This window comes from Seriola aureovittata, chromosome 8 (genome assembly GCF_021018895.1).
Source record: "Seriola aureovittata isolate HTS-2021-v1 ecotype China chromosome 8, ASM2101889v1, whole genome shotgun sequence".
NCBI classification, from domain to species: Eukaryota; Metazoa; Chordata; class Actinopteri; order Carangiformes; family Carangidae; genus Seriola; species Seriola aureovittata.
The window spans coordinates 10,712,710-10,737,020 of record NC_079371.1 but is presented as its reverse complement, the minus strand read 5'-3'; the positions used below and the strand labels follow the sequence as shown (position 1 = coordinate 10,737,020).

At 39.3% G+C, this 24,311-nt stretch overlaps 1 protein-coding gene across 6 annotated transcripts in view; it reads right to left on the bottom strand.

Annotated features, from left to right (window-relative positions):
* The window catches only part of lingo2 (leucine rich repeat and Ig domain containing 2), a 200,907-nt gene extending 176,875 nt beyond the window's left edge, over positions 1 to 24,032 (bottom strand). For 3 of the 6 annotated variants that reach the window (XM_056382303.1, XM_056382299.1, XM_056382304.1), the window contains exon 1: positions 18,554 to 19,238. The gene's annotated coding sequence lies outside the window, so the exon portion shown is untranslated. Of the gene's footprint in view, positions 1 to 18,031; positions 18,149 to 18,553; positions 19,239 to 23,264; positions 23,413 to 23,711 lie in introns of those variants that run through there. The other 3 variants (XM_056382300.1, XM_056382301.1, XM_056382302.1) reach the window with 3 other exon arrangements.
* Positions 24,033 to 24,311: the final 279 nt, after the last annotated feature.

Sequence of the window (24,311 nt, the reverse complement as noted above, 5' to 3'; positions counted from 1 at the left end):
CCCGCAGTGACAGTGCACCAAAACACTGCAGCCATTATGCTTAAACAGACAAATATGACTGATGCAATTTTACAGAATGACACTATTACAATTAAATTATGAACAAACTATTGACAAGAAATTAAACTGAACTCAACTGAGATGTTGTAGCCCAGCATGAAGTCTAACCTTCCTCCATGGATTCAAACTGGGTGCACGATTCAAGGGAGGTTGCCAGATTGCCATTAGGTTTTGCATCTTTGCCTCAACAGATAACTTCTCATGGCCGTTATTTTATTAAGGCAGAACCAAATTGGAGACTGGAACCGGCAAAATTGGAGACTGGAATTACACCACTTGAGCCAGAGTTTTGAGGATGTAAAACATTTCTCTCAGGGAAATGATCAGAAGTCTGTAAGACTGTGGGATCTCCAGTCATGGGGAGGAAATCCTGCAGCATGCGCTCGTTCTGCACTGAGGGTGTGGCTTCACCCCTGTGTAGTGGTCACAGACGCACTCCAAGGCCTTCTGTCTCTAACATGCTGTCAGCACCAGGATTGTAAGACACGTTCCTCTGCATGAAATTTAGTTACCTCCACCACCTCAAGTAACTATTAGAAAGAAGTATAAGTGTGCTAGGAACTTAGCCAGAAATGCTGAGCTGCATTCAATGATTGAAGGAGAGTAAATGCTCACTGTCTCTTTTTAAATGTTCCTACGTGTGAAAAAAAAAGAAAAAAAAGGGTTGAATAAAATGAGGGCGCTTCATATATGGCTCAGATTAAATTGTACCTCCAGGAGGCGGGTGGAAGTGGAAGTCTGAGGAAATTCAATCACCAGACAAAGTAATTAAACACTATTTGAAGTTCTGATGACCAGCTTGCTCACCACAGAGCAAAAACAGAAGTGAGGATTGTGGTCTGGGGATAAAGATCTATGGCTGAAATACTAGCAACAGAAAACATACATAGTAAGGGCAAATCCATAAATTAACAAATACTCCTGCTCTCTATTGTTGCCTATGCGTCAGCCAATTGCTATTATCAAACGACTTTCACCTTGAGCAAGAGGTAATTCCCTGTTATCATTCCTAGTGCTTAGAAGGTATTTAGAGCGCTGTACTTTCCGCTGAAGGCAGCACTCACTCACAACATGTCTTTAACAGCAGCTGCTGTGCACGCCAAGGAAATTGCTAAAAAACAAAAGTCAAAATAGTTTCACTATGGTCCTGAAAACATAATGGAGAAATCCATTGTTTATCCATTTAATTTAAAGCATGGATAATATTAAGTTGCTCCCGTGTCTTTGCTTGTTATACTTAATCATTTCCACAGCACCTTCTTTAGTAGTGCCTATTAGTGCTTCGTGTTTTGTATACAAAGTGTCACTGAGAGACTTTGGTTTGCACAAAATATGAAAATCTTTTTTTTTTTTTTATCTCTAACATGAACCAAATATTAAAGTTAAATGCAGCACCTTCACAGCATGGTACCCCTGCTAGATCCTGCTGAAATAGAGGCAAAACAGTTTTTCATAGAAAATTGTTCTCTTCACCTCGCTCATTAAAGTTCACTCTCACTGTGAATATCTTCATTAAAACTGCTGCCTATTATTTAGACTATTTATTCGTGTTGCTTGGTTTGCTTGGAAACACTACATTCATATGGTTATCTCCCTTTGAATGTTTTACTTGTTTATATATATGCAGAGTTTGTCATCAGGAAGCTATTTTCACATTCACTGTTGAGAAATGTAGGTTTATGGTTTCACTCATATTTAATTGCTTAAATATTCAGTGGCACACATACACTGCATCTGATACATTTAAATAACATGAGAGTTGACAAGTTGGAAAGTTATTCTAAGTATTTATGATATCTCTCTGATCATGACAGACTCCACAGGCACTAAGTAGTTCCTTAATGTAAGGCCATTTCTATAGAAAAGGAAATGGTTACATTAGCTAATTCACTTCTGGTAAATAACCACAAGAACTGGGCTCAGATGACCAGTCATGGGGAGAAGAAACAAGCACTCTCTCTACCAACTCCATTTTAAATATTGGCTTTTTATTGATAAATCAAATTATCATCTTCCTGTTCATTTCTGCAAACGATGGAGGAAATACTTTGGCTAATTGGATGTGAAGAATATTGCAGGTCTAGTAGTACAAAGTATTTTCCTGATTATATGAAGTAAAATTACCAACTGAACTATTTGTTTGTCTAATTACAGTACATTATGTACTCAGCTCCAGCAAACCAGCACAGACATGCTATCTCTTGGCAAAAGTGTTATTTCTATGCGTATCAAAAAAGCTAAAATCCTCCTTAGCCAAATAGTGCGCGTCTCATCACACTACAAGACCACTGTGCACAAGTGTTATCTTAAACAGACTAAAATTCTGTATACACAAATATTATTCTATATACACAAATTAAGAAGGATATGCAATGACTGCAACATGTCAAAGATGAGTGACAACACTGAGGATTGGGAAACCGCACAATCAAGTCTTTTCATATAACAAACATCATCATCATAATCAAAGAATTCAATATTTTTTCAACCTGAATATGTTTAGATGCTTTCCTTATACAAGTGCTGGTGAGCAGTCTCATCAACAAGCCAAAGATATCTTTTTCCAACAAACAGAAATGCTTTAAAAGGTCAAAGCTAACTAAATGTCACCACCTCCCAGAGCAGCTGAGAGATCAAAGTTCTTACTTTAGAGGGTCAGACAGAGGGACTAATACAACCCACAAAGGATCATTGGAGTAAGCCCCTGAAACCCAAGGGTATCCACTCAGTGCCTCCACCTTGGAGCCCACATACTAGAACTGACAGCGAGAACGTCCTGTGCTCAGACCGCCGTCCTGGTACTTTCTGTTTGCATGTTCTCCCCATGTTAGAATGGGTTTCCTACCTAGATGCTCCTGTTTCCTTCCACAGTTTAATGGACCAAAATTCACTTCCCATTCATATTAATGAGAGTTAAAAAAATTAATTTCATCAAATTGTCTCTTTCGCTTTGCACAAAGTTAAACCTGATTGACAAACTTTAAAGGTTTTAGGCCATTTAGAAATAGTGTCTCCTTTACATGGTTGGTCCACCATAGAGCACTGTCAAGTTGATTTTTCAATTGTAGATTTTCTTTTTAAAAGAAAATCCCGAATCCAAATTATCCAAATTATAATCCCAAACATCAGCAATACTATCTGACCCAAAAATCCATTTTTAGTCAGGCTGTAATGTAAACTGAGGACTGTCCCAGATGTGAATTTAAGTCTGAATGTGTTTGTCTATGTGTGTTAGTTATGCAATAGATTGACGACCTAACCTGCTGAGAAAGGCTCACGCTCTAATCTGGAATAGGAGCTATATGAGTACCTACTGCAATCCTAATTACCTACTGTACTATTATCATTACACTAGGATCGTTGTTATTATGTCTTGATTGTGTTAGTAAACCCAGATGGAAGCAGAGTCTTAATATTAAAGTGGCATTATGACTATTGGTCATCAAACCTACAACCTCTTGACTGTTATTCTCCTCTACCTTCCCATTTGACAGAAAACACAATCACCTGTAAAATGTCCTCAAAGTTCAGGAGCACATGTTACTTAGTATAAAGAGAAACTCACCGGTAGTGTGAAACTCTTAAAGCAGAGATCAGAAGTAAAGAGAATACAAACAAATCCTTACTGAGAAGGATATTTTGAATGTCTTTGTTCTGCAGCACCTTCAACAATACCATAACTGCCTATGAGACAGAAATCTTAAATGCAAAATCTTATCACTGGGAGAAATGATAAGAGACGTGACTTTAAGTCATGCAGTTGGAATGTGGAATAAAATGCAGATGGCAGCAGGAGAGAAGAGGAAACATAAGCTACCGAAACCACATGTGCAAATTGCAGGCAGAAAAAAAGCGTAGACACTAAAATATTTTATGAATCATCTGCACACAAACGAGCCAATTACCATACAAACTCATATCAAGATACCCTAAGTAACAATTATTGGGGTTCCACTGTTTAGTTTCGAAAAATACCTCTGCTGGTATCAACTGCTCCCAATTATCTGTAACAATTTTCAGTCACACAAGTTTTATAAGAAGAATATTCTGCTTTAATTCTTGAAACCATATGTCACATACTCTGGACTACACATAAAAATTAAACAGTTGTTAAGCGAGCTGTACAACCATGTTCGTCAGTATTGTGCTCATATCAACAACCAAAGTCACAGAATACCTAATATTAGAATTTTCTGACAAATTATGGAGTTATGGTAATAACACTGGCCAAGATCAGTGCCTTAAATCTGATAGAACATGCAGCTTGTGTTACACACCCATGGCTAAGCCACATCTCCCAGGTGCACCTCTTCTTTGTAGGCATAATCTACTGTCTCCTGCTCCAGCACAGACAGTGAACTACTTAAAATCTAATGAAAGTAAACCCCCCTCTCTCATCAAAGTAGTTCACACAAGGTTACCTGAGCTTAGTGTCAACAAGGAGTCATTTTGAACAGTCTTTAAAAACAGATAACCCAACTTGTGAAACGCAGCATTTTTAGTGAAGTGTACTATAACAATCAGATTATCGGCTTTCCATCAACAAGATGAAAACAAACTGGATCTTTTTTGATACCTTATCCGTTTCCCAATGCTCCATTTAGATGGCAATTTTTATTTTATTTGACTTATCTGACCAGATGGCAAAATAAAGTCATCATCTCTTAACAACACTCAAACCACATTTTCCATTTACAGTAGGTGGTGAGTGAGGATAACATGACGCACTGCATTCAGCACGCTGAAAGGTTGAGTCCTTTACTAAAGGTGTTTACTCAACTTAATCAGACGGCAGTGACAAGAAGAGACGCTCCTGCCAACGTCACAGACTTTTCTAATTACACTCCCGATGACAGGAGCCTGCCTCGTGTTTATCAGCTGACAGTCTGCACCACATTTTCAATGATTATACAACTGCTTTGTCAGTGGTTGATAGCGGTCTAGAGGAGGATGAAGCAAAGTGATAAAAATTATATTCTAAAACAAAGTAATCACTTCTCCAACTTCAGAAACAATACTTTACTCTGTTGAGTCAATGACTCATCACACTGTTCCCTACTTTACTTTTTTCATACACTAAACAAAGATGGCACTTGCTTCTCTTAAACTTTAAAAGGTTGAGGAAAATCACATGATCCAATAAACCAAATCAGATTGATATCTTTTCCACTAGTCCCTTTACCATCATTTATCAAATGAAAAGCATGCATTTATTATATGTTTTTGAAAGTTTTAATTTGTCTTCTGTTTGGTGTTCTATTGTTTTTTGTTTTTATACTTTTTTTACTTTTAAAAGAGCCAAAGGGAATACAGGTGGGAGCCCTGTTGCTTGAGTAAAGAAGGTTGGATGGCCTGGACATAATAAATGTTGCTGGAGTTGATTCAAATCAGTAAAGTCCACATTGTGATCTGCATTAACTCTCCCTAGAAATGGCATCTTTTAATGGGCGTAAATTCTGTGTGCATATCTCATTTCAAACCAAACCATGGCCCAGGTAGTGTTCCCTCTTTCTTCTACACGCAACAATCACTGCACTTTTCTGTTCCGTTAAAACCCAGTTACAGCCTTGTGGCACAAGCTTGGTACAGCATGTAGCAGTGGAAGTACTTTAAGCTAAGGAAAAAACTGTGTAAGACCTTTTGTTTCAGGTGGAGTCATTGTCCTGTGCCACTATACAAAGAACACTGATGCATGACTGCACAGTCACATTGCAGCAGTTTGCCGATTAGCTATACAGTTTTAATCCCTCAAATACTGTCTGGAATGTAAATTAAACTGATGAAACTAAGATATGCTCACTTGGGAACTGAACATCAAAAGATGTCTCCTTAACCAGATCCAGTCACTACCGATGGTATGAAATCTGAGTTACTGAAGATGCATGGCACATGCACTGTTTGATGCCGATTGCATCCAGACCTTTGATCTAATTTTAGTGTGCGCCTTGCCCTTCACACAAATACTCATTATCCGTGCCACAGCCAGAGTGGTGGTAGAGTGCCAATCAGATGCACCATCAATTCCTGCTGAAAGAGTGCACTGTAGGATTTTTTTTTTTTTTTTTTTTTTTTTAAATCTGAAAAATAGATTATTTTTTTCATGGTGAAAAACTTGGGCTATGAGCCCAGCCATCTGGGTTAGGGAGGAACAAGCCCAGCAAGGGGTATGAGAGGAAAAATAAATCTGTGCTTCTGTGCTAAAAAGTTCTGCTGTCACTTGTTGCTTGGTCCAAAAAGCTAAACATCAACTTCTTCAGACGTTTAGACATTTATGACTTAATTTCGAAAAGCAGTGATAAGGTTTTTGTTCACAATCCTGAATGATGCTTTCTGTGTTAAAGTACATTAGCTGTTTATGTCCTGCCTAGGCAGGAAAATCCATCCAAGTTGCATTCCACATCCTACTGATTTGTTTAATGCTATGACCTGTTCTATCAGCTCCTTTTAGATGATCAAGTGCTCTGTAATTTGTCCCTTTTCTCTGTCATATTGTATGAATACAGCAGAGGCTAGCCCGCTGTCACGCATACAACTTTTTCCCAGAATCCCTATGAGGAATAGATATTGCATGACATCGTTTTCTTTTCTCCTCTCTTTCTCCTCCTGTCTCTCTAACAGTTCACCATTACCATCCATCTGCCGTTTTCATGTCTCATCAAAGATTATTCTTCTCCTCACCAAGTTTAAATATTCACTTCATGTTCTTTCAACAATAGCTCACAAACACTTGGAAATAATTGAGTCTCAGCGGACTGACAAAAAAAAGGAGCAGTGATCGTGCGCAGTGGAAGTGATCAAATATGGCCTTGAGCCAACCGTCTTTGTAGATGGTCTTTGTATTGCCATTGATCCGGGGGTGGATACACCCGAGGAATACATTATTTATGCTTTTTTTTTTTTTTTCCACCCGACAGTTGAAAGTACTGAGTCACAAACAGTAATGGGATTAGATGGGTGTCGCACCGGAAGAGAGGAAACTAGGGCCGCTGAGTATATGGGCAACCCTGAGGACTAAAGGCAGTGGCCACAAAACAGTGTAGTAGAAGGCTTTCATCTCTTAACAGAACAGCAATTGTCAAAATAATGTACTCCTCAACCTCACTATACACAAGGTGCCATGTCATCATTACTGTAGGCACAGAGAGTTCTTTTAGCAACCTCACAAACCTCAATGAGTCAATCATATACCCCTGCAGTAAACCGTTAAGTCATTTATTTTTCTTCCTGCAGGGCAAATAAGTAACTGTGTGATCATCAACTGTACAATCTGCCTCTGAGTTTACCTCATGTGGAACATTTTTACTGTGTATCTTCATAAATCGCAAAAGATAAAACGATAAATGTGGTGATTTTGTTTTAGCATTCTCACTGTCTCAGGTCATTAAGTTGCTAATTATCTAAAAGAAGCTTAGCGCTTTCCTTCTCTTAAGTAACACAAACATGTTGAACAGGCTTCCTGATGCAGTCATGTACAATAATCCCATTACTTTCTGTTGAGTGCTTTTAGAAATAATGCAACTTAACATGTTCATAGCATCTACATTATTCAAATTTCTATGTATGTTTGTGTGCATATGTATATGCACTGGGGTTTGTATGCTGGGTTAGTTGGATGCCTCAAGGGTATGGAGAGCTGAAGAAGTCATTATTTGTCTCATTTTCCGTGCCATTCGATGTTTAAATATAGTTTTGTATTGTCAGCTGGCATTTATAAACAGGATGTTGGAAACAGTAGTTGGCGACTGTGAATGCTACGTGCACATCTGGAGTATGACCAGCAGAGGGCAATCTGTGATTAGCATTCGTAGATGCCGCTACCTGCATCTGCAGAATATGACCAGCAGAGGGCGATACCTGATTGGCGTCTATGCTTACATGAACAGCATTCTGTCCAGCAACTACATCAGCAGTGTGTGTTTATGTCAGTGAAATATAAAGAAATTAAGCTGATGCTGTTTTTCTTTAACTCCTTTATTAACGGAGTGGTGAGTAAATGTAAATAATATGACATAGGACCTCCACAAAAAAAGCCGCTGGCTAACCAGCTAGCAGCAACCAGCATGAATATGTCTCAGAGAAGCTTTATTTTGCGCTGCAGACACACAGCTAATGAATCACTCAGCTGTTACAGGGAGAACAACTTCCAATCCGATGTGTCTGAAACAACTTTGACATGGTAAGAAGTCTATTGTCTGACAATGAGTCGCTAGGTGAGTAAATACGAATTTTGTGCAGAGAGGCTAACAGGCGAGGCGAGAAGCGACCGCTAGACAGCATCAAAGAAGTGACTTCAAGGAAATACACGAGACAAACCACAGGTAACATAACATAAGGCCATAGTTCCAGTTCATGTTCGCTTATTCAACCAACAAATATTGTACTTTATAATGACAGCAAGGCGTTTACTAAACTTCAGAAATGTGGAGAACAATCCTCTCAAAAGTTATCCTTCAGAAAAGACATTGTTTGCAAAACACTATAAAATGTGGCATGCAATGCTGCAATTTAGCAACTGTACCATAACTACAATACTGGTACAGGACTCACAATTTCCTACCAGCTGGTAAACGAATAATTTCCTCATTTGCTTTCCACATTAGGTTCCAAATATGTCTTAAATAGGTAAAAAAAATTATCATAACCCCACCACTTCATGACAAAGTGTGCTAAATACTAACAGTATAGTATAACAATACCAATAATACTTCAGATAGAAAAGTCATATTAGTGTTACTTTTCTTTCCAAATTATTTGCATGAAACAATTTCAATGTAATCACAGACATGCTATACTTCCCAGCAGGTTTGCAGAAGAGACTATAGCTTCCTCTGCTGAATACAAGCTTATTTTTCACATCAAACAGTCACAGGTAAACTTAATGTTGTCATTCAGTGACTCTTATTTACTGTAATTCTGACACTATCTCCTCTGTTTTACTGAAAACAGATAGTAAGCATTATGGCTTTCAAGGACCATGAACTGCTGAGATACTAAAAGTGTGGGTCATATCCACACCACAGAGCTTTTCTACAAACATTTCTGATGCTTTCTGACTAACTAGTCTATCATAGCCAAAAATCAATGTTGAACAGACTTGTTTTCTTTTTCTTGGCAGGGACAGCATCTTTGTTGCTTAGCACCCATTTCTGTATTGTATTTGCGATGCACATCACATGGATCACTTTTTGATCAAGAAGTAGGCCTATGTCTACTACTATCATGTCTTTCTCTCTTTTTATTTCAGGTGAAATCTGAGTTTCTGTAGCTGGTGATCTTTGCTCTGTCTGTTTAACCAGTCTGTTCCTCTAATGACTCCAGACTATTGTTACTGCTGGCAGACAAATAACCATATGATTTTCAGAAATGGTAATTGTTTTTAATGGTTAATGCAAATGTTACATAAACATATAAATCCATGTGGATTTGTAGTTCAACATTATGTATCATGCAACAATACCTTTTCCTTTGTTCAACATATAGGCTGCAACTATTCCTGAAACTCCCTGAAGCTCATCAAAGCAAACTCACACAGACACAAAGAAATGCACTTTTTTTCAGAATCAGTGCAATATAAGCCCCCTGTCTCTGTGTATCTGTATGGATGAGCTCCAGGCTATGACCAGCAGACCCAAAGTTGGACAGCCTGGCATCCCCCGGGGTGCCCCTGTTTCCCTCCTATTCATTCGTCCATCACAAGCAAAGCCCCAAGTGCTGGAGGATTTTACACTTATACATGCTCATTGATTTAGAATTCACAGTGAGCATGCCGGCATCCAAGGCTAGGAATAACAAATGTTGACAATAGCAGTGGCTCTTGAATACTGGGAAGTAAAGGTCAATGTTTAAATTTAGAGGTTTAATTCCGGGCTCATCCAACAGGAGTGGGCAATACAGTCCCTGTAATATCAAATGTGGCAGTCGAGCTGAATTCGCATTTCTGAGGACATGTGCATTTAATCTGTCATGTGTTCCATGAACATGTTAAGGCTGACAGGAGTGAGCTAGTTGTTGTAGTGCTGTCATCCACAGTTTTACTCCAAAAGCCATGTGATATCATTTCCCATAGCCTGCATGTTTGAGCAAAGGATATATGGATTCCTGATGATCCAGCTAGAATGTGCCATTTAGAGACCACCTAGAGACCTTTGTACAGTGTGACTTACAGTACTTTAAGTACATACATATATTTGCAGTATAAAATTATTAAGAGGAACATGTCCCCTAACAATGGCTTTGTTAGATGTTCCACCATGTTACTGCAGTGTTATTGTATACTGTCTTAAAATATCTGAACACTGGTTAAGCCTCTGTTGCTTTTTAAACCCCATGTCACAATTTAAAATATAAGCTTTTCAGTTACTTGTAGTTAATCATTCAATTCTAATATATAATTTATGTTACTGTTTATATACGTACATTGAAAATTCAAATAAATCTTTTTACAATTTGTGAATACATATGCAAATCTTGTGGTGACAACCGGAATCGCTCACCTAATGTCAATAGAAGAAATTAATATCAGAGGGAAGGAAAGTTCTCACCTCAATGAATCACTGTGTAAACAAGGCCAATTGTGGGCAGGCGGTGTTTTCACAGAGAATGTCATACTGTAATGACAGATTAGAAATTAGAGTGAGAATAAACATTCTGTTTGACTTTCATTTCACACCACTTGGATGGTTGTTGAAACTTACTTCTTTTCAAAAGAATCACAATATTCAGCACAGTAACTCTTGTAGCAACTAAGGGTATATTCAAAACCACATAATAAAATAGCATATTACTACCTGATGAATTGGCAACCTGAATAGGCAAAAATGTAATTAAAACATCATTAAAAGAATTCTTGGTAATGTCTTAAAATATTTAACCAGGAACTACTACTTCATAAAGGTTTGCAGTGAAATAATTTAATTGAAGGAGGGCATTGACTAATGTACAACAAGTCACCAACTAAACACATTATTAGTCAGTATTATTATTATTATTATTATAATATCAGCTAAAACTCTGACATAGCCCATACAATCACTAGTGAACAATACGTTTTTGTGAATTATAACTTATTTAAACAGACATAATGACAACCAGACGATTCCTAGAATTTTTACACTGTCAATTCCGACAAACCTTTTTTCTCTCCCTCTACCTAGGATATGCATAAACCAGCAAACACATCTCTACTCGTACACACACACACACATACACAATAGCCCACATTTGCTCCAGACAAGCAGCTGAATCATCAGACAACATCCCTTTGTAACCAAAGAGAAGGCGAACAAGAGTGAGACCACAGCAGGCAGATGATTATGTGCTGCCATCAGAACCTCCATCACCTCCCTGAAAGACTCTAAAATGTCTATAGCTTCCACTTGACAGACAAACCTCTGGTAACACACTGAGCTGGCTGGTAAGAGGAAAGGAGAGAGTTGGAACGATAAAGGGAGCGAAAGAAGCATGGGGGAGAGGAAAAGGAGTTCTTATCTATTCAGTATGTTCCCCGGCCCAGGAGCAATGGCATGACAAATGTTCTAATGAGTCTCTTGCCCAACTGACAGCTGTCTGAGATCACGGGAAAATAAGAAAGGGTGCATTAAATTGAAAAGGGGCAGAAGTGAATTGTAGCCCCTCCTCCCAATTTATGAAATAGAGCAGGAGGTGACTGCAGTATATGGGAGTTAAGGACAACATTGCTGTTATGAAACTGGGTTGGTTGTAGTTATTGGATGGTAGCCAAGTGTCAGTATCTTAATAGAACGGTGCAGGTATGAGCGTTTTGTGCCTGTACAGGAATTAATCTCATGTCATCTTGCCTTTCTTCTTTTACACAAATATTCTACACTGACATTTAGGCTCTGATAGCCAATAAAAGGCTTAGTCTTTAACTGTGCTTTGAGGATGACATACAGTATACTGCTTTCTTAGAGGAAGCTTTACCCGCCAGGAGATGAAAACTCTTCCACGAGACCCAACACAACATTCTGTGACCCTACAACACCTGGGGAGACAGGCCACTTCATTCTCCCAAAACAACTCTGCGGGATTTTAAGGTGTGTAGGCATTCTTACTCTTCCCCACAGACTCCTTAAAGCTTAAGCAACTAACAAACATCCCAAGCTGTACTTTGGTCTATACCAGCTGTAAGCCCAAAGGAGGCCAGGATCAGTGACCTGCACTAACAAGTGCAGTCCCAGTGTCCTGCTGAGAGTCTTTCATAGTCTGGCAGAAGCTGGGTTATAGGAGCTCGTCCAGTGTAAGAGACACAAGTGCTGGAAAGTCCAGTCCCCTCAGAGGCAGAGGAAGTATCCATGTACTTACATTTCATCTGTTGTTGCAATGAACAAAATCCAGATTTCAATCTACCTGTGAAGCATTAGTTAGAATACTGTAGTTAGGATACTGTAGTGTATGTTTCTGGGCATCAGTCCAGCAGCTCACAGCTCAAGAACACATTCTAAACTGCTGTCTGTCTAATACTGTTACTAATACTATTTTACAGATCATTTTTGCTAAAAGCAACAAAATTAGTCTGTTTTTGTCAAATCCATGCACACATTTATGCTTGAATGTTAATCTTGGATTAAATTAATTTTACAGTTTTACAAAAAGGTGCACATGCTGAAGAAATAATTTCTCTTAACTTGATATTCAGCCCTTGACCCGCGCTGCTAATACCCATCATTTAACGAAACTATAGATCAAGCTTAACAAAACAATGCCCACAACAAAGAGGTGAATATGTAAGTAGCTCCTCACCTTGATACAAGAGACACATCATTCCTGTTACCATCTAAAGAGCAAAGCAGTCAATACTGTAAATACCCTACTTTCACAGCTGAAAACTGAGGGTGCAGGGAAAGGATGAAGGTGGCAAAGTCGCTGTAAGGACATCCTAAAGTGGCTGATGGAGGCGAAACACAAAATGGATGACTCCAACATTGGCCTCTTTAAAAATAACCAGTATCAATCTTTCCTTGCTATTAGGATATAGGCAGGTTATTCTACTGAGTGAATATTTAATGAGCCTTAATTAGTTTTAAAAAAAAAAAAAAGAAAAAAACAGTACTGGTCAGTAATGGCACATAAGTGGTTTGGGCTGTCTTGTTTGCATGTTTGTGGCTCAAATACTGGGTGGATGAACACTGACTGAGATATACAGTATGAAAACATCCATAGCACAAGGACACAAGGACATGAAATCCCTTTATTTACTGCAAAAGGACATTGTAAAATATCTCAGCCAAGGATGCTAAATTATATCACATATGAACTTCAATGCAATGTTCGGTTTAAACGAATTGGATGTTAATATATATATATATATATATACAAAAAAAGCTGGTGGGAATGAGCTTTGGAGGCAAATTCCAGCACTAGTATAACAATATCCCTTATCACAATGTAGGATTTGCTTTCCTGAAACCTCTACCTGCATGTTAATCGTTTTATTTTCTGCTTCTCACACATTGTTCTAGTTAAACTTATATTATAACTTATAAACATATGCGATGCAGGTCTTCAAAAAGGTTTGAACGTCAATATTCAAAAATCACTTTCAAATCACTTTTGGAACTGCGACTGACAGGAAAGCACATTGCCCATGAATCCTGTCCTTTTTTTTTTTTTGTTCGTTTTATGTCCTTTGTCTTTGTTCATGAAGGGTGATTAAGGGGAAAAACCACAAAAACTCTGATCTAACATATGATTTTATTCTGATTTACAGCAGCTGAGCTTGTAGCAGCAGTAACATTCTCTAAAATCTCCCAGAAATAAAATAATCATAGAAGAAACATGCCAGTTTGCTGGTTCTATCCTTGGACTCTGTACTATGCACTTGCAGGTTTGGGGAAAGACTTGGGTAAATAGATACATTTAAGGAAGCAAGATTAAAATCAAAGTCATAATATAAGATCTCTTCATTTAAGCTCTGGACACTGCCCATTGACATTTGGTCTTTGTTTTGTTTTGTTTTTTTCCGAAGAGAGTAGCCAAAAAGACATTTTTCTCATTTGCTCTTGTTCTGTCTCAACTGCCAAATAGTGCAACATCCTCTGCCCCTTATTCTTCGCCAGCTACGTCACCCCTGACCCTACTAATGCTCTTTGTTCACACACATGGAATGGGACTTTTTCCGAGGGTGATACGACACTTATTGCCCTTGGCAGCTCGCCCAGGAAGGTCACACTTCAAAGTGACACAGACAGCAAGGTCACTGTCAATGGAGGCTGTTCGTAGATCAGACCTCATGCCCCAGACAGCCTCTTCCTGGTTACTGTATCCCAAAAGGTCTACACTGCCACCAGCAGTCACTTAGCACATCACATCTACAACAGACACCAGACAGAAATCCTTTGTGCTCCTCTTCCTTATCTCTTGTGCCAAGCATATCTCTTTTGTACATAAAAGAAAAGGGTTATACTTCTTATGTTTTATTTCAGTCAGAGTTGCTTTTGGTGAAGCTGTTAGCTAAGTACTAGACCTCAAATATGAATTAAAAAAAAAAAAAAAAAAAAAAAATCAAAAGAGCTACACAACCAATGTGCTCTTACTATCAAATATTCAATGAAGTATACTGTGCTCAATACACTTGACCAACGCTTTTATTCATGTCACTTTTATAAGATTATGGTAAGTGCAGTAGTTGCCCTGTTTACCCACAGGTCTTCCCCCAATCCCTTCCATTTTTGTAAACGCATTAATGAGATTGATTTAAAATAATCTTTTTAATAGATGAAGCATACTCTATTAAAAGAGAACTCTTTCCCCTTCCTCTTAGCGGCAGTCGACCATGATGAGTAAGCATATTCAATAAATGACCCAGCTGTTCGAGCATATTGTGTTTCGCCTCATCAGGGATTCAAAGGGGCTGACAACGGATCAGTCGCATCCGTTCACGGCTTGGTCTCCAGCTGACCAGACCTCAATTTAAAATAAGATCTTCTGTTTGTCTCAGCCAGCTGGTGGTGTATATGCTACAGATGTATGGCTCATGATAGCTAGCATGAGTATGTTAATGTGTTTCTAAGTGACAGCAACAATCAAACACATATTAGACTGTAATGTGAACATATGTGGTGAAGCCACATACAGTAGCTGTGTGACATAAAAGTGAGGAAAGTACATCTACTATTGACATTAGCCAGACACAAGAGAGAAATGAATCTGTGAATGTACTGGTAAACTAATAACTAATGGTATTTTTATACACATAAATTATATTAACAAACAAGGCCTTGTTCCATTTATATCTATGAGACACTTTCATTGACCGAGTTTGAATCTGATATTTACAAAGTACATATTCCCAACAGTATCAAAAGGTCATAGTGGAAAAAAAAACTTAAATTTGAAACCCAGTGTTTCTGTCTGTGATCATTGATTTTTCTTCCATGTCCTTAATGGACAGGCTAAAAATATACTGTTCTGCTTCTGAGTACAGGCCTGGTTATGGAAAGAGCTTTATACATCTGTCCTCCAACAAAAAATTATTCAACATGTATTTTGAAGATATACAGTCCAACTATTTTTTATGATATACAAATGTTACATATTATACAAACTGTTTTTCTCTAAACATAAATGACTTGTATTCCAAAGTGTTTTACAAAGCAAACCTGAAAAAATCTTTATATGGCTGCACAGAGATGCCACTGCATTGCAGCTGATCTTTGAAACACTGGAACAAATTCAATTTATTTTCAATCTCAGCTTCATTTTTCACAGCTTTAAATGCATATCAAGTATCAAATATGTGTGATTTCTGCCATTGTACGTGTAGATATGTCACAATTTCCTTTAATACATAGCCAAAAGGTAATATGTAATCTAGTATAAAAAAATTTGAAAAATTATACTTAATAACAGATTAACCTTTACTTCAAGGAGTAGTTGAGACTTCCGACGCAAACATTTTATCTTTCAGAAAAATTATAATGAAAATATCTGTTCTGCCTCATTTGTTTCAATAACGAAGATAATCTGATGTAATCAGAGATTTACATTCACTATTACAACAAACAATGCAATGGATATTCCACAACAGGTACCTCCCCTTCACTTTCATACGCCACCTCCTTACAGCTAACTTCATGATGACGTATGACATCTTTAGAAAAGCTGCATCAATCAGTGATATTCAGAATATCCATTATATTCATGAGTGAAGTCTCTGGGTACTACAGGTAATACAAATATATATATATTAAAATATTAGGCCTGATTTGCAACTTCTATAATTGACTGGTATTTTGCTGATACCAAACCAAATAGGCACACATGATTGCAAATGATTTATTATACTTGGAAGCAGGTGTGTCAGATTTCAGCTGCCTACTGGCGTGTATGCATACTGATTCAAACTCTGTTTCTGTGAGTAATAAATCAAAAGCCCAGCGTTTTTGCCATCGGAGTTGTTTCGTCTGATTCCTGCCCCATGTGAACATGCTGTCAACAGCACTGAATAATCACAAGGTAGATGAGGGCCCCTTCCCTCTGTTCTGTCCATCCTGTGATTCAGTGGATGCATAATATCACTGAAAATGGAGGCCCTTGTCTTGACTCCTCTGCTAACATCAGAAATGGGAGAAAATATGACTACGTACTGTATATCCCCTTTTACACAAAGAGAAGGGGATTATACACACACAAACAGAAACTCTCACCTGCACACACACACACACACAAACAGCGCACATATACCCTATTTGCTTACACACACAGAGACACAAATGTATACAAGCCCACAGATACACAAACACACAGTCTCGCACCAATGCACATATACAGCGCCTGAACCAAATCATTTACCAAATCCAAAGGGCTGAAAGAGGCAGACACAGCATTGCTAATTCAGAGTTAAAGGAAATACAAGGAAGAGCAAAGTCGGTCTTAGTACTTTCCTTTAACCATGCTACTCCATATCAGAGGCAATGCGTCAGTCCTACCATGGTTAACACTCAATAAAACATCAAAAGGGATGAAGCTCAGAGCTCTGGACAAATACACACCCACGCAGATACCAGATACACTCAGAAACTCCCTTTCACTCCTACACACTCCCTTACACTACTATGTGCATGCAAGTCCACATATTTGGCATATACATACTGTAGATGAAGCTCATTAGATTAAATGAATAGAGTAGGCAGAGCAGATGAGAGGTTTGCATCTCTTTCAAGAGGAAGCAAACACTACGTCTCCTGAATGCTAAATGCGATTTCAATGGAACACTTGTGCACAGCATCTTCTCGTAATTAAGCAATATATGCAGCAGAACAAATGGCCATTTGAGCCACCTATAGCCAGTCAATGCCAGACACACAGGAGCTGTCATCAACTTCCCATCAGGCTCCACTTCCCCCCAGTGGATGTTTTGCAAGAGCAGAGACACTTCTTTTGAAATTTTCATATCCAGAGGCAAAGGCATTTAATGGTCACTGTTTTGCATGTTACATGAGGAGGTGGCATTATTATCATCTGCCCAGACTAAAGGTGGGCTTTGACAGCTTAGACAGGATATTTATTATTCAATTATTTTAAATATTTCAGGGGACCGACAGGATGCTCATGCCATCATTAATATTTCAGCCATTGCCTTACAAAGGGAGGTAGCCTCGCACTAATATTGATCAAGAGGGCAGCAGATTCACAATAGTGCGCCTTTATCCTTCTGTCTGTTAGTCTGTACACCGGCTCCTTAAACAGTCTTCATTTCCATCTGAAAAGGAACTTGGCCAGCAAGAGACATAAAGAAATTAATGTATCATCACTTTCCCATTTGAGAGACAGAGACATGGAGAGAGACGCACAGCCAGACCAGAATCGTACCGACAAACTTAAATATACATAGAAACTAAAAGTGAAGGTATAATGTAGGGCATCTGAAATAGTGAATACTGGACACAATCAGTTCTCTGTGAGCAGAGATAAAAGGGAGAGAGCAGCCTTTAAAATGCAGAGAGGCACTCACCATTACGAATAAAATGTGGCCACTGTACAAAAGTAATTCGCCGCACTCACAGATGCTAGCTGTTGCAAAGACGAGGACAAACAGCCACCGCAATTATGCCCCTTCCACTAGCAGCCTCCCCTGGTGATAAGCGCCATGTAGCAAGGATGCACAGAGATGAATTGCTTTGCAGACAGGCATCTCCTCTTTCAGCAAACACACATGCACAAGTATGCAGATACACACAGATACATTCTTCTCTGCAGAGGGGAGTAGCCTTCCAATAGCCATAAAAAACATCCTGTTCTCTGTAAGCCCTGGGACATGTTACTGTATTATTAAGACATTAATCCCAACTTTACACTTTCTGTAAAACTAGCTAAATACAGTGTAGGATAAGACTCACATACCATTTCCATCTTCCCTTCTTTCTCACCCCTCTTCCTTCTATCTTTCACGCTGAGCTTTTCCGACTCCCTAATCTGCCCTTTTCGCAAAAACCTGGATGGTGCAATTAATGTACAAGAAGCCGTGGATCCTTACCTTGAAATACCATCCAGAACCCTATAGTCCACAAGATAAGCTGATTGAAGCTCAGTGCTGCTCCACAACAAAGGGCAAAAATCCAAGTCTTTCAGAATCAGAACCCAATTCAAAGCCTTTTCTGATTAGAACTTACTTTTTGTAAACAGGATGTCCTTCATTGATTCTGTACATAATCTGTTCCTCTTTACTTCCCTGGTTCAGGAGAATTAGTTTTGGGTTGCTTGCCCAGATATTCCACCTTGGCACAGTGAAATAATGTCATGTATTCTACTGGAAAATGTGTGTGTCAGAGACAGAGCGAGAGAGAGAAAGAGGCACTGTAGGATCTCTTCTGGTGCGCACTACCAGCTCCACTGCAAGTGAATCCAGCCGGTCTTCACAGCTTTCCTCCTGCCTTCAGGAATGAAATTCAGCATCCGCTGTTCATCCCCACAACAAGGGAAGAGTGTCCCCCAGATGGAAACTTTCAGGCACCTCTGTGAAAAGCTGTAAGAGGTGATAGTGGATGCCAGTAAGCCCTGATTATGTGTTATTTTCCTCGATATCCTCCCTCTTCAATGGATTTTTTCCCCCTTTTCCTTCTTCAATTTGCCTGTTATGTAGCTCTCTCCTCTCCGGAACAGGGTCTCACAGAATGGATGCTGAGAGAGCAGCGGAATGAGGCGAACCGCTTGTTCTCCCACTACGCTCGCTCGCTCTCTCTCTCTCTCTCTCTCTCTCGCCTTCACCCTCCCTCGAACATGCTCCCTCCTTCTCAATGCACCTCCCCACCCTTTCGTTTTCTCTCTCCTCCTCTCCTTCCCTCTCATACACACACAGAGATATGCACTTCTCTAGCTCTGGCTTTTGACAATTACTGCTGTGCCATTTCCAGCCATGTCAGACAGAAAGGTTCACCGCCCATATTCCTCAGAGAAACAAATAATGCTTGATAAATATGTAAAATTAAATAGATATGAAGAGAAGGAGTAGCAGCATGGAAACAAGCACCGAGCCAAGGGGCAATCTAATCTCCTTTCTTCATCCCCGTTACCTGATTACTAAATATCCCTAGAGTTTACATTGTTTTGCATCTCTCTTTTGTTGTAACTTTTTTGTTTAGGAGAGTCAGTTCAGTAGTCGATGCTGGCCAACTGTCAAGAGTGACTGAAGAGGAAGACAAAAATAGCAAGCAAGAGAGCAGCACACTGCATAGAAACAAGGACAAAACATGTGCAGTAGCGGCCCGTATAATTATATAATTAGCCACCTAAACAAATTGCCAGAAATTCTGTTATCATCGTGTGTACATACACAGTGACTAATAGCCCAGAGGTATAGCACAATAACAAACAATGTGAAGAACAATTGGAAACAAAATAAAATTCTGAAACGTTTCTGGAAAAGCTTCCCACGCATACAGTATCTCACCTCCCCACATGTATTTACTGAGGGACCCTTTATGGCATATTCAGTTTGTCATGTATCGAGAGCTGCATGACAACAATACATGCTGTTTTCACACACCTACTGAGAATAACTAACATTACTTGAGCCAGGCAATTATCTTGCTAAGCCTAGGCTTCATGGTCCAAGTAATGCTGCTGCTTTTTCTGTTTACTGCTTTGTGTAACCCCTCACACATTCATCAGTAAGGACCCCCCCACACACACACACACACACAGCATGACAATTTAAGCTGTCAGTCATGCATGACTGTAACAGCACATACAGAGTATGCAGAAAACATTTTAGCTCGTTTTTGGTCTTGATAAGAGGATACTGACCTTGATATTATCAAGGCAAGGTCACATCTCATCAACACCTTGTCACCTAAGCATTGGGGCTCATGTTAGAATGCCTTTGGCAGGGTCGCTTGCCTATTGTATTCCATCCATCATCTACGTCTACCCTGGGGAGTCATGTCAACAATGTCATCATGCTTTTCACCAGAAAAAAAGAGGAGTTTAGGGACTAAACAAACCATCTCACAGTATGGTACTGACCTAAAACTATTGTCTAAAGGCCAGTTCTCACCAACAGCATATGATCTGTATCATCATCAGTTGTCACATGTCACCAAGTCAGATGAAGTCTCTGTCCTATTTCCTCAACGTCAACATGTGTCAACTCTCCAGAAAATCAGCAATTTTATCACTTTCCATCCCAGAACAGCACATCTCATTTACTTTACCTTGACTACTTCTTCTGAACAGCCATCAATTGACTAATATTGATGCAATGCTTCATGACACAGCCAGTGTGTATTGCACTTAGGAGTACAAGACCCTTGGCTGTTCCAGCTGAGGTAATGAGCTGCTTAAATTGGAAGATGGTAGTCGTACTAAGCTTCTCCTATGTTTAAAATGTGTGCATACTGTATAAATAACTGAAGATGTATTAGCATTACTAATCTAGTTATGAGGCAATACTTCATCTATGTGTGGTCTGGGATTAACGTAAGAAGATCTGCCAAAAGTGCCACAAGTGTGAAGACAGCAACAACAGTGAAAAATAGTGGACGATGAAACACAGCAAAATAGTTCCTCGCCATCTCTACTTCATGCAGCCATGACAGAGCGTGGAACATTGACAACAGAGTAGAGATGTACCAACTGATCCGCTAGCAATCGGGAAAGGCCAGTTTTCAGTGTGATCGGCTAGGATCAGTGACCAGCTGATCAGTCTCAGGTATAACATTCTGTGCCGGTTAACTTTTACACTAATGTTCCACACAATGGTTCATGTCACAGCACAGACATTGCCCCACACACACACACACACACACACACACACACACACACACACACACACACACACACACACACACACACACACACACACACACACACACACACACACACACACACACACACACACACACACACACACACACACACAATGCCGTTGCCGTGGAAGTTATTCACTGTGAGTGAAGAGGACAAAAAGCTAGCAATTTGTAACACCTTTCGGGCCAAAATCGTTGTCTGCAAGTCAGACTTTTAGGAAAAATCATCTCTAATGCATGTCTACAATAGAGCTTATGTTATCAGATTGACGGTCACAGTCCATACTGCAAAAAAAAAAAACACCTACATCTAATTTTCTTACTGTGCTTTCTACATGCTGTGCTGGACAGGACTTTACCACTGCCAGATGGGCCAATGTGTGGCTGAATGATCACACCATTTAGACATACACTGTCTCAACTTAAAAGTAGCAGCCTTCAATGTTTACTGTGGAAGGCACTTTAATAAAGTCTCTCTCTTTCTCCGTCATTCTCCCTCTCCCCCTTTCTCCCCCAGTCTCTCTCTCACTCTCCCCCCTCTCTCCCTCTCTCTCTGTGGTACAGCTTGCAGATAAGCCCGGGTAAGCCCTCTGGCTGAGGAACCAGCACGGCCCTTCCTGAATCTCATTATCGAGGAAGCACAGTTTCCAACCAACTGTCCACAGTCTAGACCCACGTTCAGCACAGACCCACAGCCAGCAAGTACAACTCGCTGTTCCACTGTCACTGCAACTCTGCTGTTTTGGAAACTTCTCAAATAAGGCCACTAAAGTTATATGACTAATGTATCCAGCTGGTTTTCCTTTTCGCGTTAAATGTCAATTTTAACATGTAAACCCACAAACCAAACTACAGAAGTAAAATTTGAATCCTAGGCAAACCAACAATTGATGATTGCTTTTTTTTTTTAATCCATAGCCGCATGATTTCCCCAACATAACCACAGCCTACCGTTTTAATAACCTAACAACAATGGTACCTAAACAATTATGTAGCTGCCAAGCACAGATCATGTGGGTAAGAAATATTAAAACAAACAAACAAACAAAAAACATTGGCAATGACCATTCAAATCATCATCAACACTGAATGCAATCTGGGGGTTATGCAGAATCACTGATTGCCCTCCCTCTAACCGTAACTTAGAATTTAAGACAGAAGATCAGGCGAACGAATGATCTTGGTTCAGTGTCATTTGAAGATAAGGCTTTAACTTGCAAAAGGCCTTAGGGAACATTTACTTTCTGTCAATTAGGTGTGGTCAGTTTTGACCAGTGGATGAGGCCATGTGCTAAACCAAAACAATACCACTGTTTTTTCTAATAAAAATACTGTCTCCACAGGACATTAAGACTTTAGCCTTAGCTACAGTGCTCTGTACAGGATGCGTTCAGGCACACCATTGATTAGAGGGTACTGGCATTTTGACAGCGCTCAGAGCCCAACACACAATCATTTTCATTACTCCTGTAACACAGAACACAACAGACAGAAAAATAGAAAAGATAAAAAAAAAATATGCTTCAGGTTGCTTTTACATGTGGACAGTGACCACGCGAGTCAGTATGCAGCCTGTGTACACAGCAAGACTGACTAAGATAGAAGCATATCTGTTTTGACAGCCACATATGAAACAAATGATTGAAAAATGCGGTTGAAACCCTTTCTGTGCAGATACACTACAACAAAACTAAAAATGGTAAACATATTCATACAGATGAAACAGTACTCTAAATTCTATATACCGATTAAAAATGTTTTAATGACCAAGCATGTGCCTTGAGGTAATGTACTGTGTATCTTGTGTTAGCATATTCTAGTGTAAACATCCCAAATATTTCATTGATGGGTTATTTTAGGAGTGTTTTCTAAACAACAGAATTTGCTCCACTTGTTACAAGTCAACATTTTATAAACAGCTTGAGGACAGCAATCACCCACCTTACAGGAGGTAGTAGAGCCATCAAACCTCTGGAGCTTCCTGACAACTCAGTGACAGCCATGATGCTCTGAGTTTGGGTTTTGCCTCAACACCCATTGTCACAAATCATCCTCCATTCTTTCCACATCATCCTGTTTCTGGCCTTTTCTAACAAAAAAGCAAAAAGAAAAGCATATTTTCATATTACATTTTGGACTCAAACTGCATGTAAATAGGAAGATGAATGTAAATCATACACAACTCATGTTAACTGCTGTAAGTGTGTCAACAGGCCACTGCTTCTACATGTTGCTGTGTCCTTAACTTTATTCTTCTTTATTTTAATCCAGGGCCAGAGAACTGTTCTTAACGGTGAAGACAACCGAGCAAAATACCCGTAGGAAAATGCGACTACCCAACGTATTTACTTGTTACGAAATACAAGCTTGAATATTCATAATATTTACCGTGTTTTATAACCCTCCTCGCTGCTAATGTCAGTTTTAACATTAGCAGTTATTAACTCGTCTGAAGGTTACGACTTTCCCTGTGTTGGTTGATTCAGCCGTTGACCATTCACCTCACAAACAATTCGGCTTCTTCACAGACGGTCGCAGCCGCAGTGGTAGACCCCGCGGCTGGAGCCCCACGTGCTCTCAGGAGGCAACAAGTGTTTTATCAATGCTGCATTAACTACCTGACACTCAACACCGACTTCTTTTCCTGGGGGGGGCACAATGCTGTAGCACCCTATCCTAAGGGCTCTAGACACTTTTCCCCTTAGACGTATAAAACCTACCTGGGCACAACATGAACGCTGCTGCTGCCGGGACCAGCACTAAACACAGAGCGGCACCTACTGGACGGGAGAACAACGTGGGATGAATAAATAGATAGATAAATAAACTAATACTTTACTTACTTTCTCAAACTTTTACTTATGTAAAATAACGATATAACTGAATAACTAAATAACAAATAACCCTGTGTTAAATAAAGCTTTAAAAAAAAAAAGAAGAAAACCTGGATATTTTGAGAAAGCACATGTCCACACATTAAGCAGATTA